A 19,473-nucleotide genomic window follows, 5' to 3' on the forward strand; every position below is an offset into this window, starting at 1 on the left:
GCTGGAAACCATCATTCTCAGCAAACTACAGCAAGAACAGAAAACCAAATATACCGCATGTTCTCATTCATAGGTGGGAATTGAACAATGAGATCACATGGACACAGGAAGGGAAACATCACACACCGGGTCCTATTGGGGGCGGGGAGTGGGGAGGGATAGTATTAGGAGATATAGCTCATGTAAATGATGATTTAATGGGTGCAGCACACCAACATGGCACATGTGTACATATGTAACAAACCTTCACGTGGTGCACATGTACCCTAGAACTTCAAGTATTAAAAAAAAAAAAAAGACAAAACCTGGTTAAAGGATGAAACAAGATATACCACACTAACACTTGACAAAAGGCTGAGGGAGAGTGGTTATATTAATATTAAAGTACATTTCATGGCAAAAATGTACCAGCAAGAAACAAGGTCATTTTATACGGACAAAGGGTTCAATTAATCAAAAAACACAATACTCCTAACTATTTATATACATAAATGCTTCAAAATACATGATACAAAAAGAGATAGTACTACAAAAGAAATAGAAAAATTGCCCAAATATAGTCTAAAATGTCTAAACCCCTTACTCAAGTGGAAGAATAAGGAGGCAGAAAATCAGCAAGAATATGGTAGACTTAAAAAGCATAATTCTTCTGAAGTACTCAAAGACTATACTCTAGATCGTATCTTAATAAAAGCATTAAGAAAGAATGATTTAAGTTATACAAAACATGCTCCCTGACCCAAAACCAATCAAATAAATTTTCAGTAACAAAAAATGTCCCTGGAAAAACTCAACCACTGGAAATCAACATATATCCAAATAATCCTGGGTTGGTTCAAAAAATAAAAAAATAAAAAAAGGGAAATTATAAAGTATTTTGAACTAACTAAAAATGAAAACACATTAGAAATTGTAAAATGCATCTACAATAGCACTTAAATAAAAATTTTCAGCACTGAATGTCTACATTAGAAGACTCTCAAATAACTTGGACTTTTACCTTAAGAAATTAGAAAAAAAAAAAAAGTAAACTCAAAGGAAATGGAAAGAAATGATAAATACCTGCATTGGTTTGAATGCTTGTGTCCTTGCAAATTTCACATGCTAAAATCAAATCACAGGTGATGTTATTCGGAGGTAGGAGTTTTGAGATATGATTAGGTCATGAGGGTCAAGCCTTCATATATGGATTAATGCTCTGATAGAAATAACCCCAGAGAGCCTCTTTAACTCTCTTGGCCATGTGAGGACACAGAGAAAAAGAATGCATCTATGCATCATAAAGTGGTACCTCTTCAGACATCAAATCTGATGATATGTTGATCTTGAACTGTGCAACTTCCAAAATTGTGAGAATTCACCATTTATGTTGTTGGTAAGCTCCCAACTATAGAATTTTCTTTGCAATAGGCCAAGAGAATTAAAACATCAGAGATCTAACTAATAAAACACAAAAACTGTAGGTAACTTGAACAATACCAAAGACTTTGAGAGGATCAATAAAAGCAATAAACCTCTATCTAGCCAAACTAGCTCATGAAAAGAAAAAGCTACCAACTACTAACTTTGAAAATAAGTAATGTGACATTATTTCAGATTCTACCGATACTTAAAAAAGACAAGGTAATATTATAAAATGTATGTGAATAAACCTGACAACTTAGACAAAACTGACAAATTCATTGAAATGTGAAAACAACCAAATCTCAAGAAAAAACAGATAACCTGCATTGCCCTAAATCTATCAAAAAAGATTAAGTCATAGTTAAAAATCTTCCTACAATGAAGACTCCAGGCCAAGAATCCTACACTGGTGAGTTCTACCAAATATTTTAGAAAAAAAGAGATAAAATTCTACACAAACTCTCCCCCTAAAATAAAAGAAAGTATGACACAGTTTGGATGTGTGTCCCCACCAAAATCTCCCATTGAAATGTGATCCCCAATGTTGGAAGTCAAGCTTGGTAAGAGGTGAATACATCATGAGGGGAGATTTCTCACAAGTAATTTAGCACCATGCCCTTGGTGCTGTCCTCATAATAGTGATTCTCATGAGAATTGGTCATTTAAATGTACATGGCACTTCCCACCTCTCCCTCTGCTGCTCTGGCCATGTGATGTGTAAGCTCATAAATGGCCTTCTGCCATGACTGTAGCTTCCACAGGCCTCCCCAGAAGCAGAGCCCCATGTTATGCTTCCTGTACAGCCTGTAGAACTGTGAGCCAATGAAACCTATGTTCTCATAAATTACCCAAGCTCAGGTATTTATTTACAGCAATACACAAACTGCCCAATACAGAGTACATTTCAACTCCCTGTAGAATGCTAACATTCCCCTAAATCAAAACCAGTTATTATTACAAACAAGAGAACTGCTTCATGAACATGCATGAAAAAATTCAACCAATTTGTGAAGCAACAAAGATACCCTCAAGAAGGTGAGTGGATAAACTGTGGTACAATCATACAATGGAAATAGTATTAAGAACCAAAAAGAGATCAACTATCAAGCTATGAAAACACATGGGGCCGGGCGTGGTGGCTCATGCCTGTAATCCCAGCACTTTGGGAGGCCAAGACGGGCAGATCACGAGGTCAGGAGATCGAGACCATCCTGGCTAACATGGTGAAACCCTGTCTCTAATAAAAATACAAAAAATTAGCCAGGCGCGGTAGCAGGAGCCTGTAGTCCCAGCTACTTGGGAGGCTGAGGCAGGAGAATGGCATGAACCCAGGAGGCAGGGCTTGCAGTGAGCTGAGATCGCGCCACTGCACTCCAGCCTGGGTGACAGAGCAAGATTGTCTCAAAAAAAAAAAAAAAAGAAAAAAGAAAAAAAGAAAAGACAAGACATGAAAAGACTTACATGCACTATTTCCAAAAATGACATTATGAAAAAAAAAATTATGGATTCTATTTCAGTGTACTTTCACTTGATTGAGACATGTTATCACCCTTGAGGATGTGACTTTAATGGATGCTGAGGAATGCCATTTGCTTCTGCGTGCTGTCTGGGGAGTCAGCCTCTGTATGTTTCGGTTATATGTACATTTAGTATGGTGGGTTGTCCCAAATGCTAGTTCTCATGGCAGCATACTGGGCATGTGAGAAGGCCCTCAACTTGCTGCAGAAATGAGAAAGTGGAGGTCTCAAGAAGCCTACATCATTTCCCTATCTGTACTTGAGTCAGCAAATTTTGTAATAGGGTGTGCAGTGCAACCTCCTAGCCAACAGATGGTGACCGCAGGTTAGAACATGCTATGGCAGAAGCGGGTAAGAACATGCTTTGTCTTTGTTTTCTCGGTAGGACTCTGTTGTCTCAGGTTATCGGCAATTCTGTGTAATGCCCAGTGCCCTGAATTCTCTCCTCAGCTCCAGAAAGGACGAAGCTGGGCAAAACTACACTGACAAGCTGGACGGGACTGACAAAACTGGCCTGATGTTTGTTTTTCTGTTTGTTTTTGAGACACAGCCTCGCTCTGTCGCCCAGGCTGGAGCGCAGTGGCATGTGCTCACTGCAACCCCTGCGCCTCCTGGGGTCGCCATTCTCCTGCCTCAGCCTCCCAAGTAGCTGGGACCACAGGTGCCCGCCACCACGCCCGGCTAATTTTTTATATTTTAAGTAGAGATGGGGTTTCACTGTGTTAGCCAGGATGGTCTCAATCTCCTGACCTCGTGATCCGCCTGCCTCAGCCTCCCAAAGTGCTCGAATTACAGGCATGAGCCACTGCGCCCCGCCAAAACTGGCCTGACATTTGTATACCCTAATGAGAAGCACAAACACCAGCCAAGACAAGGCTATCAGGAAAAGCTCTTAGTGAATTGCAAAGAGGGTCCCAGGAAAAAGAAAAAGCAGCATCAGTTCTATGTCCTGAGTGGTCATGAATGGCTCTGTTTCCTTATCACAACCCCGACCTAAGACTCATAAAAAGCTTGTATGATTTTTTTTTCCAAAAAAAAAATCAGTCCCGTCTTCCTCTCCCCCAAAACACACACTATGTCTGACAGTTGCCATTTATCCATGTAAGTTTAATTAAATATCAAGGCTCATTTGCTTTCAGGAATTAATATCTTACTATTACTTTCTTTGATTGACTCAACAAATTTGTAAGTTTGTTTTCCAGAATAAATTACTCATCAATAACATTCTTCGAAGATATCTGTACTTTTATATCAATGAAAGTTATGTCTAATCATTTAAAGATAAATGCAACTACTGTGTTAATGAATTATACAGACATGGAGTTAAGACATTTTATTCAATATATTTTCAAAAAAATTATAATGATGTAGTCTTTTTCTAATGCACCAATATACTGAAAATGTACTTGTGAAATTTTGGACAAATATATCAGAAATTTATGTAAAAAACAATAGCCATAAGTGAGCTAATTGTTCACAAGTAAAAAAAATATACAGTCCAGGTTCAAACTATATCAGAAATGTACAAAATCCCAGGTGACAGAAAGTAAATATGCAACTGTTTTCTCCTTTATCAACAAAAACACTTTATTTAAAATTTTTTTAAAAAAGAAAAAAGTAAAAAACACATAAGTTAAATTTTATAGGCCGGGCACGGTGGCTCAAGCCTGTAATCCCAGCACTTTGGGAGGCCGAGACGGGCGGATCACGAGGTCAGGAGATCGAGATCATCCCGGCTAACACGGTGAAACCCCGTCTCTACTAAAAAATACAAAAATCTAGCCGGGCGAGGTGGCGGGCGCCTGTAGTCCCAGCTACTCGGGAGGCTGAGGCAGGAGAATGGCGTAAACCCGGGAGGCGGAGCTTGCAGTGAGCTGACATCCGGCCACAGCACTCCAGCCTGGGCGACAGAGCGAGACTCTGTCTCAAAAAAAAAAAAAATAAATAAATAAATTTTATAAACCACTGCATCATCTAGAGCTCATTTATCATAAGGCATCTATGAATCTCACACATGGCTAACAAACACTGGTTATAAACTATGAGAGTTTCTGAAGTACAAGATACACTTATACTTACATCATTAAATTACAAACATTTATCATATTCTTTAACTTATCTTGTAATTGAGAAGGTACAGTTACGACGAGAGTTTAGCTGAATGTAAAACTGATGTCTCATCAATGAAAGTGTTATGAATTCATGAGTGTGGATGTATATTAGGGAATAATAGTAGATACATTCATTGTTTTCCATACCTATGTGGTGTAATTGTATGCCTACATTTTTTGCATCCTCTCATTTACCCATCTGAATGTTTCTTGATCCACTCATGTAAGACGGCATATAAAACTCATTAAGAAAATGTATAAAACACTTTCAATATTGAAATATTTACTAAAAAACTTGATTGTTAAACATTAATTACGTATAACCATTTTTATTTTGAAATCAGTATATTTATTTAAAAAACAGTTTTAGTATTCAAGTAATAAATTCAGTATTTTATTTTTGTTTCTAAAATTAGTCTGGTTTGATTTATCATGTTAGTCTCCAAAAAAAAATTTTTTTTTTTTTTTGAGATGCAATCTCACTCCATCGCCCAGGCTGGGTGCAGTGGCGCCATCTCAGCCCCTCCCTGAATATAGGATGCAGGTTGACACCTAGGCCTCTGGTAAACACAGGCCCCCCGTGGATTACTAAGCCTCAGGCAGACATCAGGCCCCTGGTGGACCCTGTAGCCCCAGGTGAATATCTATGCCCCAGCTGAACATCAGTCAACAGGTAGATGCCCAAGCCTTTGGTGAACACCAGACAACAAATGAACATCAGGCCCCAGAGAGAAATTTGGCCCATGTGAATACCTAGGTGGCCTGGAGAACATCAGGCTCCAGATAAACACCCAGGTCACGAAAAGATCACAAGCCATACCTAAATACCCAGGCCTCAGGTGAGCATCGGGCCCCAGCTAAATACCAGGCCCCAAGTAGACACTGAACTCAGCTGCCAAGCTGACACCCAGGCCCCAGCTGCACACCAGGTCACAGGAGAACATCAAGCCCCAGGAGGACACCCAAGCCCCAACTAGTTATCAGAACACCAGGCCCGACATGGATATCAGAACCCAGGTAGGCATCAGGCCTAACGAGTATACCTAGGCCCCAGGTAGACATAAGCTCCCAGATGGGCATCAGGCCCATGTAAATACTCAGGCCCCATGTGTACATGTGGCAACAGGTGACTAGCCAGTCCCAATGTGGACACAGAACCCAGGTTTACATTAGGCCCAAGGTTGACACCCAGGCCCCAGGTTTACAGGAGGACTAAACTTGACACTTCACTCCAAATGAACATCAGACCCCAGGTGAAATTCAGACACAGGTGAGTACCTAGGATCCAAGTGAACCTCTAGCATCAGATAAATACAAGATCCCAGGTGAACTTCGGGCCCTAGGGTGACACCCAGGCTCCAGGTGAACACCAGGCTCAAGGTGGAAACTAAGACACAAGTTGACACCTAGGAACCCAGTAAACACCAGGGCACATGTAAATTACTGGGCCGCAGGTAAAAACCCACGCCCCAGGTGGACACCAGGCCCCAGGTGAATATTGGGCCACAGAAGTATATCAGGCCACACACAAACACTTAGGCCCCAGGTGGGGATCAAGACCCCATGGAGAACATCAGGCTCCCAGTAGACGTTAGAGCCCAACACAACACCAGGACCCATGTGAACAGGCCCAAGGTAGCTATCAGGCCCCAAGTGGACACTGGACTCAAGTTGTATATCAGACACCATATCCCAGTTAGACACCAAGTCATAGGGGGACAGAGATCCCAGATGGACACCCAGTCTCAAGATGGAAATCAGGCCATTGGTAAACAGAAGGCGCCAGGCGAACATCAGGCCCCAGGTGGACACAGAGGCCCCAGGTGCATATCCAGACCCCAGGTGGACACCAGACCCAAGGTAAATACCCATCACCCCCAAGTAAACACCAGACCCCAAGCAGATTACAGGTCCCAGAAAAACACCCAGGCCCCAAGAAGAAATCAGACCCAACCTTAGGTGAACTCTAGTCTGCAGGTGGACATCTGGCTAGGTATCTACCTGGAACCTGCTGTTCACGGGGTGGGGGCTGATGTCCACCTTGGGCCTGTTATTCATCTGCAACCTGGTATTCACCTGGGCCCTGAGAGACAACCTGGGGCCTGATATCCACCTGGGGCCTACATAGCCACCTGAGGGCTTGGTGGTCACTTGAGGCCTGGTATCCTCCTGGGGCCAGATTCAACGTGCAGTGTAGGTATCCACAAGCTGCCCGATGTCCACCTGGGGTCTGGAGTTCACTCAGGGCTTGGTGTCCACCTGGAGCCTTGATGTCACCCTGGGGCCTAATGTCCATCTGGAGTTTAAAGCCTTCGGTCTGCCTGAGGCGTTATTATGTCACTTGAAGACTAAGTATGCAACTACGGCCTGTTTTTCCCTAGGCCTAATATCCACATGAGGCCTGGGTATCTGCCCAAAGCCTCGGTATCCTCCTTGGGCCTGAAGTCCATCTGTGACATTCTGTCCAACTGGGGCCTGGGTGTAAACCCAGTGCCTGATGTATACCTCAAGTCCAGTGTGCACCCAGCTGGGACTTGATGGCCACCTGAGGCCCTATATCCACCTGGAGCCAGGGTGTCCACTTGGAGCCTAACGTTCACCAGGAACGTAAGTATCCACCTGGTGCCTCATGTCTTCCTGGGGCCTAGGTGTCAATGTGGGACCTGGGGATCCACCTGGGGCCTGATGTTCAACTGGAGCCCGGTGCACACCTGGTACCTATTTGTTAACTGGGAACCTGATGTCCACCTGGTGCCTGATGTTCATTTGGGAACTGGAGTCCACCTGTGAACTGGCATACGCATAAGACATAGTGTCCACCTGGTGTTTGATGTCCAATGTTCACCAGGCTCCAGGTAGACATCAGGCCACAGGTTGACACCCAGGCTCCAGGTGGACACTGGGGCCCAGATGAACACCAGACCCCTGGTGAACATCGGGCCCCAGTGAACATCCGGCCTAAGGTGAACATCAGGCCCCGAGCGAACACCCAGTCCCCAAGTGGACACCAAGACCCCAGATGTCCAGGCTTTAGATCCCACGTGGACACCCAGGCCCCAGGAAGTCATCAGGCCCCAGTGGACACTCAGGCCCCAGGTAGACGTTCAGTCCCAGGTTGACATCCAGGCCTCAGATGAACAGCAGGGCAAAAAGAATTCCAGGGACCAGGTGAATAGCAGGCCCTAGGTGGACAGTACAATCCAGTTGGACACAAGGCCCATAAATGAGACCCTGGTGAACATCGGGCCCCACATGGGACACTCAGGCCCCAGAAGGACACTAGGCTTCACAAGGATACAAAACTTTGGATAAACACTAGGCCCCAGGCTGAAATCAGGTCCAAGGAGGACAACAGACCTCAAGTGACAAGCAGGCCCCAGGTGGCTATCTACGCCCCAGCTACACAGCAGGTATCAGATTGACATCCAGGGCCCAGGTCAACACCAGGCCCAAAAACAACAACAGGCCCCAGGTGCATACCAGACGACACGTGGAAATCTAGGACGCATTTCAACAACAGGTCCAAGGTGAAAATCCAGTCTCCAGAAGGGCACCAAGCCCCAGGCAGACACCGGGTCCCAGAAGGACACCAAGATACAAACAGACATGAGGCCTCAGGTAGACACCAGGCTCCAGGTGAACATCAGCCCCCAGGTAAGTATCAAGCCCCAGGTGAACACCCAGTCTCAAAGTAGACAACAGGCCCTAGGTAGACAGTAGCCACTGGGTGAACACTGTGCCCCAGGCAGACACCAGGTCTCAAGTAGACACCCAGTCCCCAGATGGACACCAGAGACCAGGCAGCCTGATGAGGTTCCAGGTGGACATCAGGCTGCAGGTGGTCCCAAGCTCCCAGCTGATACCCAAAGCCAGGTGAACACCCAGGCCGCAGGTGGTATCAGGCTACCAGCTAATACCCAGGCCCCAGGTAGGCAGCAGGAAACTAGTGCACCCCAGGCACACAGGTGAACACTTAGGCCCCTGGTGAACATCAGGCCTCAGGCTGGACACTGCCCAAACCCCAGGTAAACACCCAGGCCCCATATGTGAGGTCATTAGGTCCCATATGAACAGCTAGGCCACAGGATACCTATACATACCCCAGGTTGACATCAGGACCCAGAACACCAGACTTCAAGGGACCAGTAGGTGCCAGGTGGCTAAGGAGGCCCCAGGCTGACACCCAGGGCACAGGTGGACACAAGGTCACAAAGAAACAACAGGTCCAAGGTGGACGTAGGCCCCAGGTATACACCAGGCCCCAGGTGGACACCTGGGACCAAGGTAATCAGCAGCAAGAAGGTAGATACCCCCATCCCAGGCAGAAACCAGGCCCCTACAGGACACTGCGCCTCAGGAAGAGACCTAGGAACCCAGTGGACATAAGGACCCAGCTAGACACCAAAACCCAAGTGGACGTCAGGCCCCAAGTGATCACTGAGACCCCAGGTAAATGCCCAGGTCCCAGGTCAAAACCAGGCCGCTGATGGACACCTGCGTTCCAGGTGGACATGGCACCTCAGCTGCACACTTGACTCCAAATGGACATCAGGTCCCTGGTGAACATCAGGCCCCAGGTGCACATCTAGGTCCCATGTAGACATCTAAACCCAGAGGTCTTCAGGCACCGGGAAACACTCAGGCCCCAGGGGGACATCTGGTCCCAGGTTGACACCCAGGCCTCAGGTGGACACCAGGTACTAGGAGAACTTCAGGCCCCAGCTGAAATCAAGCCCCAGATAGACTCCTAGGCCTAGGTAAATACCAGGTCCCAGGTTTTCATCAGGCCCAGGTGGGTATTAGGCCCCAGGCAGACAGTGGACTCTGAGTAGACTTCACTACCCAGTTTCACAGCTATAACTCAGGAGAATACAAGGTTGCAGGTGACTGTCATTCTCCATCTAGACACCAGTCCCCAGGTGGATAATCTAGGAAATAGGAGGTATTATTGAAGATGTGGAGAACTTGGAACATTTGTGCACCATAGGTGGAAATACAAAATGGTGCAGCCACTGTGGAAAACACATGACAGTTTCTCAAAAGACTAAATACAGAATCAACATATGATCCAGCATTTCTACTTTCGGGGATCTATCCATAAGTGCTGAAAGCAGAATCACACAAAATTTCTACCTCCACGTTAAGAGCAATATTATTCACAATGGCTGGAAAGTGGAAACCACCAAGTAACCACCAATGAATGAACAGATAAACAAAACATAGCATAGATACACAATGGCATGTTATTTAGCCTTATAAAGGACCAAAATTCGGACACATGCAACAACATGGAATACATTACGTTATGTTAAACCCGTCACAAAGACACATACTGTATAATTCCACTTACATGAGGTACCTAAAGTTAAGAGACAGAAAGAAGGGTGATTGCCAGGAACTGAGGGTGGGAGGGGAATGAACAGTTGTATAATGAACTCAGAGTCTGTTTTGCAAGATGAAAAGAGTTCTGGAGACTGAGTGCGCAGTGACATTAACAAGCTTAACACTACCGAACAGTGCGCGCGCTTAAACATTATTAAGATGATAAATTTCATTTTATGAATATTTTAACACAATTATTAACTTTAATTTCAAAAATATCCCCAATAATTCTTATAAAAATTCCTTTAAGAATGCTTACCATGTGAATAAAGCTTTTCCTCTAAATTTGGTCTCTTGTATCAAATTATCTTTGTAATAGTAAGTTATAAGTGAAAATTCTGACTAGTTAATATTTATTGTAAAATACCTTTCATATCATTTTATAATTGTCGGTCTATTTAATTAAGGTGCTTTCTATAAATCTTCCCACATATGATTACTTGTAAACTTGTACTACAAATAAGCCAATTCTAATTTATTGTTGTTTAAATACAGCAATGAAAAACTGGTGAATATGTCAGTAATTTACTTTTAATTAACAACATTATTTCTTCTCAGAACACATTTCCTATAAAGATGTGTTGGGTTATTTTACTTCTTACATAACTGCATATCTAGTTCTTTCACCAAGGCAAGAAGTGTCACTTTTGGGCAAGTAATAGATTCTAAATTATCAATTCATCCTATAGGAATTTTTGTAAGAGGACAAGGTTAATGAATGCTAGAAAATGCATCTAGCACTTAAGATTGATCAGCCATATACTCCAAGAATAAACAGTTTTTATCTTGTCTTGTTTTGCTTATTTGCTTTGAAATATAAGCACGTAGGTTAATCTGTATGGAAAGCATGGATTAAACTATGCAACACTGTTTTCTTTAACTTCATCAATTATTTTAAAATATTAATCTTCTAAAAATACACATTCACTCAAACATATTTTTTCTCCTCTGAACATCACCTGTGTTAGATGACCTGGTGCTATTCAGAAAAGAAAAAAATAAATGTTTGAGTATATATGCATATATTTTTAAATATGGCAAATGTGAGATGCAATATTTCTCTTAAAACAAAAATCCAAACCAATAATATTCTTCACTATTTCAAAATATAACGTATTTTGCTGGATTACCACACTGTGCTGTTATCAAATCATCATTTTTGTACTCACAATATCAATACATCTCAAAATACAAAAGTACGTATCATCACAATTTCCAACCTACTCAAAACCTAATGGCCTGGCCATGGGCTGATACAGTAATATGCCTTCTGTGACTCAGATTTCTTTGATGTAAAATAAATTGGACTGGATAATGGCACTGATCATTTATTCCACATTTTACAAAGCAGTTTTTAGAATAAAAACCATGGGTCCTTGCTGATTCTGAAATAGTTTGCATTTGGCAAGTGATGTAAACTTCTATGAGACTTGATTCATAAACCCTAAAAAGGGAGTAGGAAGATAATGGCACAATAAGCATATATTGAATGCAATTTATTTTTAGTAAGTTCTCTCATTTAGTCCTCATAGAAACCTTGAAACATAACTATTGTTAGCCCAATTTGGAATCTAAGATTTGAAAACAGCATCCAATTTGCTAACTTATTAAAATTCCTAATAAGCAATTAATCTTCTTTCTTGCCCTAAAGTAACTGCTTTTCCAACACACAAGGTCCCTTGCTTACCTAAGAGGACCAAATGGACTGAAAGCCTGTTAAAATTGTAATTCACTATTCAAACATTACAAATGTAATTTATGCATATGAAGTTGAGTACATGCCACTCTATCTATAGACAACAATGCAATCTTTTCAATGTACAGTTTTCTGATAAAATGTCAAGTTTCCTACATAATTAAAAAACTACCTATCAAGATTTCTTTTCATCTATGAATTCGGCCTATTAAAATAATACACTGAACATAACAGACCATGTGATAGTTTCCTAACATCTTTCTATCTAGAGTTTGCATAAGATTAATCTCACAAGAAAAAAAGTAAACGTAGGTAAAATATAAGAGATGATGATTTATAAATCAAAACACGGATCACATAAGGGCTTGTGTAAAACTTCCAAATGCTTCAGGAAATAATTATACTTTGAGAATTTTCAACTGTTCACATATGCTTTGGAAACAACATATACTGTTAGAGATGTGACAGTGAAGAAAATGATCGAGTAATATAAATGAAAAAATGGCCTCAAATCGGCAGAAGTAACCAATGTGGAAAACTGGAGGGAGAGTAAACTTCAATTATCTGTATTAAAATGACTCCTAGATTTCTTAAAGAACTCAAAGTAGAACTACCATTCGATCTGGCAATCACACTAATGGTATTTACCCAGAGGAAAAGAGGTCATTACATGGAAATGACAGGTGCACATGCATATTTACAGTAGCACAATTCGCAACTGCAAAAATACGAAACCCATCAACCATGCCCATCAACTAAACGCCCATCAACCAACAAGTGCATGAAGAAAATATGGTATATATACACCGTGGGATACTACTCAGCCATAAAACAGAATGAAATAATGACCTTTGCAGCAACTTGGATGGAGCCAGAGGCCAATATTCTAAGTGAAGTAACTCACGAGTTGAAAACCAAATATCATATGTTCTCACTTGTAAGTGGGAGCTAACTATGAGGATGCAAAGGCATAAGAATGACACAATGAGCCGGGCATGGTGGCTCACGCCTGTAATCCCAGCACTCTGGGAGGCCAAGGTGAATGGATCACAAGGTCAGGAGATCAAGACCATCCTGGCTAACACGGTGACACTTCGTCTCTACTAAAAATACAAAAAATTAGCCAGGCGTAGTGGTGGGCGCCTGTAGTCCCAACTACTCGGGAGGCTGAGGCAAGAGAATGGCGTGAACCCGGGAGGCAGAGCTTGCAGTGAGCCAAGACCAGGCAACTGCACTCCAACCTGGGCGACAGTGTGAGACTCCATCTCAAAAATAAATAAATAAAAAAGAAGAATGATACAATGGACTTTGGTGACCCAGAGGGAAAGGTGGGAAGGGGTGAGGGATAAAAGAGTACATATTGGGTGCAATGTACACCACTCAGGTAAGGGTGCACCAAAATCTCAGAAATCACCACTACAGAACTTACTCACGTAATCAAAAAACACCTGTATCCCAAAATTATTGAAAAATAAAAGACTCCTAGATGCAACTGGAAGCTATGCAACATAAAAAGGAAAACTGACCATATGTAGTGCTTGCAAAATGAAAGATTGTTATACATAAGGCATTAGTTTTGTCATGAGAGATGTGAATGTGATTTCATTCACATTGTATTGCTATTGTGAAACAGATACAGACACTGTACTGTTTGGGTGAATATGTGATTTTTTTTTTCCTAATTCAAACAGATCTTAGACAAGGAAAAGATACTCTTGTATAAAACCAATTTTGTTTCTACACATAGTCCTTTTTGTGGTAAAGGAGACTGAAAGTAGAGTTCACAAAATGTAATATGAACTATGTAATAAAAACACCATACATTTGGAGTTACAGTAATCAGCAACTCCAAGTTGAAAAATCAATGAGGTGATTTTATTGTCAGTAATATAGATAAGAATTAATGAAATTTATAGTACCTAAATGTAGTGTGAAGTGTGGGAAAACTGGTACTGGTACTGTTACATAAAATTAATGAAAATATGATTTTTAACAGCATATCTGAGGGTGAAAAGTAATTATCCTATTTTAACATGTTCATTGATTTTGGATCAGCAATTCCAAATCTGAGAAGCTATCTGCCACAAGTATGCTTAATTGCCCATAGTGATATATCCTCAGAGGCGTTCTGTATTTATTTATGGTGGGTAAACATTAGAAAACCCAGGTTATCTCTTGGTAATGGTGAATGTTTTAAAATAAAAACCAACAGAAAATAACACTTCCCAAGGGAACATTCTTACAGTAACTATAACCTAAAACTTGTAACACTCATCACCTCTAAAATATGTTGAGGATATGAGTGTTAATATATAGTTGCATTGTAAACTCATTAAATATTTGTGTAATTATAAATAGAAAACATGAAAATAAAAGGAAAGGTTACGATATGAACAAATACAACTGACATTTAATTCACTGTTCTGAGGAACAGTGCAATTATTTATATAGATAATTAAGACTATATTGCATACTTTATTTTCTTTGTTTCATATTTTTATTTTAAAAATAAAATTGTATATATTTAAGTGGACAGCCTGTTTTATTCTTATGTATGAATATCTGTATGTTTGTCTATGTACATGTATACACATAAACGATTACTACAGTCAAATTAACACATCTATCTTCTCAAATAATCAGATGACAGCACCTGAAATATACTCTTTTGCAAATTTCCAGTATACAAAATATTAACTATAATCACATAACTGCAACTCTGTACTCTTGGACCAACAGATCCCCTTTTCTCCCACCTCCCTGTCCCTGATAACCAGCATTCTACTCTGCTTCCATGTATTAAACTTTTTAAGATTCCTGCTAGGTGCAATGGTTCATGCCTGTAATTCCAGCACTTTGGGAGGCCAAGGCAGGTGGATCACCTGAGGTCAGGAGTTCGAGACCAGTCTGACCAATATAGGTTTAGTAGAAACCCAGTGTCTACTAAAAATACAAAAATTAGCAGGGCGTGGTGGCACATGCCTATAATCCCAGCTACTTGGGAGGCTGAGGCAGGAGAATCGCTTGAACCCGGGAGGCAGAGGTTCCAGTGAGCTGAGATTGCACCATTGCACTCTAGCCTGGGCAACAAGAGAGAAATTCCATCTAAAAAAAAAATTGATAATAATAGAGTACCTCAACACTCCACTATAATAAACACTCCACTATCATCAATGGGCCGGTCATCCAGACACAAAAAATCACCAGTTAAGTTGTATTCTATACCGAATGGACCCAACTGAAATTTACACAGCTTTGCAGGACTTCACGACTGCACAATGCTCACTCTACTCAGTAGCACATGGATTATTCTCCAGGACAGGCTATGTGTTAGGCTGGAAAACAAGTAACAACACATTTTTAAAAACTGAAATCATATCAACTATCCTTTCTAAACACAGTGGAATACTACTAGAAATCAATTAACTGCAGGAACTTTAAATACTGTACAAATATATGAAAATTAAAAGACATGCTCACAATCAACCAATGAAAAAATTCATTGAAACGAATAGGGAAATTAAAAACTCATTGAAACAAGAATAGGAACACAACATAACAAAACCTGTGGGATGCGGCAACAGCAGTTTTAAGAGGAAAAGTGCACAGCCATAAATGCCTACACATCAGAAAAGTAGAAAGTTCTCAAATAACCAACCTGACAGTACACTTCAAGTAACTAGTTCAACCATTGCGGAAGACAGTGTGGTGATTCTTCAAGGATCTAGAACTAGAAACACCATTTGACCCAGCCATCTCATTACTGGGTATATACCCAAAGGGCTATAAATCGTGCTGCTATAAAGACACATGCACACATATGTTTATTGCAGCACTATTCACAATAGCAAAAACTTGGAATCAACCCAAATGTCCATCAATGATAGACTGGATTAAGAAAATGTGGCACAAACACACCACGGAATACTATGCAGCCATAAAAAAGGATGAGTTCATGTTCTTTGTAGGGACATGGATGAAGCTGGAAACTATCATTCTCAGCAAACTATCGCAAGGCCAAAAAAACCAAACACCGCATGTTCTCACTCATAGGTGGGAATTGAACAATGAGAACACTTGGACACAGGAAGGGGAACATGACACACCAGGGCCTGTCATGGGGTGGGGGAAGGGATAGCATTAGGAGAGACACTTAACGTAAATGACAACTCAATGGGTGCAGCACACCAACATGGCACATGTATACATATGTAACAAACCTGCACATTGTGCACATATACCCTAGAACTTAGAGTACAATCAAAAAATAAAAATAAAACAATAAAAATAATTATAAAAAAACAAGAAAAATCAAATGCTAAAATTAATAGAAAACTATCATAAAGATTACAGAAAAAAATTTTAAATAGAAACCAAAATAATACAAAAAGTCAAAGGAACAAAAAGCTGGTTTTTTTTTTTTTTTTAAATCAAAATTGACCAGCTATAATGAGACTAGGAAAAAGGAAAACTGCAGTAAAATCATAGATGAAAAAGGAAACATTACAATAACACAGAAATGCAAATGATCATAAGAGATTACTAAAAACACCTATATACAAACGAATGGAAAAATCTAAGAGGAATGAATAAATTTCTGGAAACATAGCAATTTCACAAGCTAGAATAAAGAAATAAAAAACCTGGGCCAGACGCAGTGTCTCATACCTGTAATCCAGCACTTTGGGAGGCCGAGGCAGACAGATCACCTGAGGTCAGGAGTTTGAGACCAACCTGGCCAACGTGGCGAAACCCTGTCTCTACTAAAAATACAAAAATTAACCGGGCGTGCGCCTGTAATACCAGCTACTTGGGAGGTTGAGGCGGGAGAATCGCTTGAACTTGGAAGGCCGTGGTTGCAGTGAGCAGAGATCGTGCCACTGCACTCCAGCCTGGGCGACAGACAGACTAATAATGAGTAATGCAATTAAAGCAGTAATAAAAATCTCCCATCAAAGAAAAACAAAAGAATTATGGTTTTACTGCTGAATTCTACCAAACATTTTTAAAAGAGGTAATAACAATTTTACTCAAAATATTCCCCCAAAATTGAAGAGGAAAGAATACATCCAAACTTGTTCTATGAGGTCAGCATTACCCTGCTACAAAAACCAGACCAAGACACAACACAGAAAGAAAACCACAGGCAAATATCCCTGATGAACATAGACGCAAAAGTCTTCAACAAAATTCTTTAAGAAAATTGCATTTGAACACAGTAAAAAGATCATCTGCCACGATGAAGGGGGATTCATTGGAGGAATATGAAGATGATTCAATAAACACAAATAATAAAAGTCATACATCACATCAAGCGAATCAAGAACAAAAACCATATGATCGTTTCAGCAGACGCTAAAAAAATAAAATTCAACATTCCTTCATTCCTTCACAAAAACTCAAAATGAGTACAGAAGGAACATATCTCAGCACAATAAAGGCCATATATGACACACCCACAGCTAACATCGTAATCAATGGGGAATATGTAAAACTCTTCCTCTAAGCCACTCGAACAAGTGTGGCTACTTTGACCACTTTTATTCATCATGGTACTAGAAGTCCTGGCTAGAGCAATTAGGAGAATATAATAAAAGCCATCCAAATTGGAAAAAAAAATAAGTCAAATTGTCTCTGTTTGCAGGTGACATGATCATATATACATAGAGAACCCTAAAGATTGCACACAAAAAACCTACTAGAAATACTTTTAGTCAAGTTGCAACATACAATATCAACATACAAAAATGAGTAGCACACACATGCACCAATTGTGAAACACATAAGAAAGAAATCAGGACAGTAGCTACCCACCCCCCCACAAAATGATGACACCTAGGGATAAACTTAACCAACAAAGTGAAAGATCCTACAACGAAAACTGTAAAACATAGACCAAAGATATCAAAGCAGACACAAGTAAATGGAAAGATATCCGATGTCCATGCACTGGAAGAATATTGTTAAAATATCTGTATCACTCAATGTGATCTACAGAAACAACGCAATTCATGTAAACCTACAGACATTCTTCATAGACATAGAAAAAAAAGATTATAAAATTCACATGGAAATGCAAAACACCTAAGATAGACAAAAGAATCTTGAATAAAAACAAACCCTGGAGGCATCACACTACCTGATTTTAAAATATACTATAAATCCATAGTAACTGCAAATCTACAGTATAACATCAAAGCAGCAGGGTACTGTCAAAAAAATGGGCAGGGGAGAGACAGAGAATGACGGACAGACAAAACAGAATAGAGAACTCAGAAATAAATTCACGCATTTACAGTCAACTCATTTTTAACAAAGGCACCAAGAACACACCTTCCAGAAGGGCAACCTTTTCAATAAACTGTGCTAGGAAAACCCAACACCCACATGTAGAAGAATAAATCTAGACCGTTATCTTACAAAAATCAACTCAAAATAAAGATTTAAATGTAGGACCTGAAACTATGAAATTACTAGAGCAGAAAACATACGATAAATGCTTAATAAAATTGATTAGGACAAGGAATTTTCAAATAGACATCAAAAGTACAAGCAACAAAAGCAAAAACAGACAAATGGAATTAATTACATTAAACTTAAAAGCTTCTGAAAAGCAGAGGAAGCAATCAGTAGAATGAAAAAACAATCCAGAGAACGGATGAAAGTATTTGCAAACTATGCATCAGGCAAGCGGTTAAGACACAAAGTCTAGAAATAGAAAGCAAAACTACTCAGAAGCAAAAACACAAATAATCTAATTTAAAAACCAGAAAAATACCCAAAACCTTTGTTCCCCCACCATTATTTCCCCACCTTCTTTTCCCGACTGCCTTCGGCCCCCTCCCTCTCGCCACCCTTTTTTCTTTCTCCATCTACCCCAAAACTTTTTCCCCATTTTTCCACCATCATCTTTTCGCAAAGCCGTCTCTACTCTCCCGCACACCACCTTTTCCCCACTTGCGCTCTCATCACCCTCTTTTGCTCCTCCATCTACCCAAAAATATTTTCCCCCGTCTTTTCCCAAAGCCTTCTCCCCACCCCTGCTGCTCACCACCCTCTTTCTCCCCCTCCATCTACCAAAAAACTTATTTTCCCACCATCTTTTCCCCATGCCCTGTCTGCAACGCCTACTCCTGCTCGCCATCCTTTTTTCCCTTTGGCACTCACCACCCTCTTCTTACCCCTCCATCTACCCCAAAACTGTTTTCTCCCCTCCTACCACTCCAGTTACACCGTCTCCGTAGCCGCAACTACAGCCAGGCAAGGTGCGATATCACAGGCCCCAGCCTCCAACGTGGGGAACGGAGCGCTGGGGACAGGAGCACCTCCCGCTGCCGGAGGCCCTCCTACCGTTCTTAGGGCG

The sequence above is a fragment of the Trachypithecus francoisi genome, unplaced genomic scaffold, assembly GCF_009764315.1.
Source record: "Trachypithecus francoisi isolate TF-2019V2 unplaced genomic scaffold, Tfra_2.0 Lachesis_group14, whole genome shotgun sequence".
NCBI classification, from domain to species: domain Eukaryota; kingdom Metazoa; phylum Chordata; class Mammalia; order Primates; family Cercopithecidae; genus Trachypithecus; species Trachypithecus francoisi.